The sequence below is a fragment of the Lipotes vexillifer genome, unplaced genomic scaffold (assembly GCF_000442215.2).
Source record: "Lipotes vexillifer unplaced genomic scaffold, Lipotes_vexillifer_v1.1 scaffold1934, whole genome shotgun sequence".
Lineage (NCBI taxonomy): Eukaryota > Metazoa > Chordata > Mammalia > Artiodactyla > Lipotidae > Lipotes > Lipotes vexillifer.
The window spans coordinates 567791-569031 of NW_006791881.1; the positions used below are offsets into that span (position 1 = coordinate 567791).

The following is a 1241-nucleotide window of genomic DNA, read 5'->3' on the forward strand; positions in this document are numbered from 1 at the left end:
AAAAAAAAAAAAAATGTGTTTTAAGGTTAGTTAAAATGGAATATATTAAATTATTTAAGGTAGTTATAATTTTGTTTGAAGGTGTAAGTGAAATCAAACATTCATCACAGCCCTTTAAAATGAAAACTCCAAATAGAGTAAGATGTCGACGTTAAATGTAAAAGTTTGAGGAAAATCTAGTCATTCTGAACTTGTAAATTAATAAGTGTTAATATTTGAAAACTAGAGTAAATCTCTTCTCCATGCATAAAAACTACTATTTTTTTAAACTACTATTTATGAAAATAAAAACAGTCATCAGCACTGGTAGTGTTCTGCTTTGACTGTCTTTCCCAAAGTGTGCTGATATTCTTGAAGCTTGGTATTCTGTTCTTTGTTTCTGCACTGCTGGACAGGGTGCTCAAGTCTATAGCATTGCTGGTCACATGTTAGTCCTCTGAGCTGTGGAGAAATCAGCCATTGTATGTAGGGCTTTGCTAAGGCAGGTGTACTTGGTCACGTGATAGAAAACCACACGTGAGGTGTGTGAACCTTAGCTGGATGGTGGCTTTAGTAAACCTGAATTCTTTTTCTTTGAAATGGCATCCTCATTTAAACTTTTCCTTCACAAAGGCATCAACACTATTTTGCGAGAGTAGCAGTAGATTTCCTTAGGCCTGCATTTCTTTTACTTTTGGGAAATTTTTCTTTTCTTGAACATCATTGGAGCTGTATTTTGAAAAGTATAGCTTGTGTGGAAGATCCTCCAATCAGATTTTTTTTTAAATAAATTTATTTGTTTTATTTATTTATTTTTGCCTGTGTTGGGTCTTCCTTGCTGTGTGTGGGCTTTCTCTAGTTGCAGCGAGAGGGGGCTACTCTTCATTGTGGTGTGTGGGCTTCTCATTACGGTGGCTTCTCTTGTTGTGGAGCACGGGCTGTAGGCGCATGGACTTCAGTAGTTGTGGCTCACAGGCTCAGTAGTCATGGCTCACGGGCTCAGTAGTCGTGGCTCACAGGCTCTAGAGCGCAGGCTCAGTAGTTGTGACGCACGGGCCTAGTTGCTCCCCGGCATGTGAGATCTTCCCGGACCAGGGCTCAAAACCATGTCCCCCACATTGGCAGGCAGATTCTTAACCACTGTGCCACCAGGGAAGCCCCTCCAATCAGATTTTTTTTTTTTTTTTCGGTTTTTTGCGGTATGCGGGCCTCTCACTGTTGTGGCCTCTCCCTTTGCGGAGCACAGGCTCCGGATGCGCAGG

The 1241-nt window shown here is 41.1% G+C and overlaps 1 protein-coding gene across 3 annotated transcripts in view; it reads left to right on the plus strand.

Moving 5' to 3' along the window:
* Positions 1–1241, plus strand: part of CNOT10 (CCR4-NOT transcription complex subunit 10) — a 65351-nt gene that overhangs the window by 4644 nt on the left and 59466 nt on the right. The gene's annotated exons all lie outside the window — the stretch shown is intronic.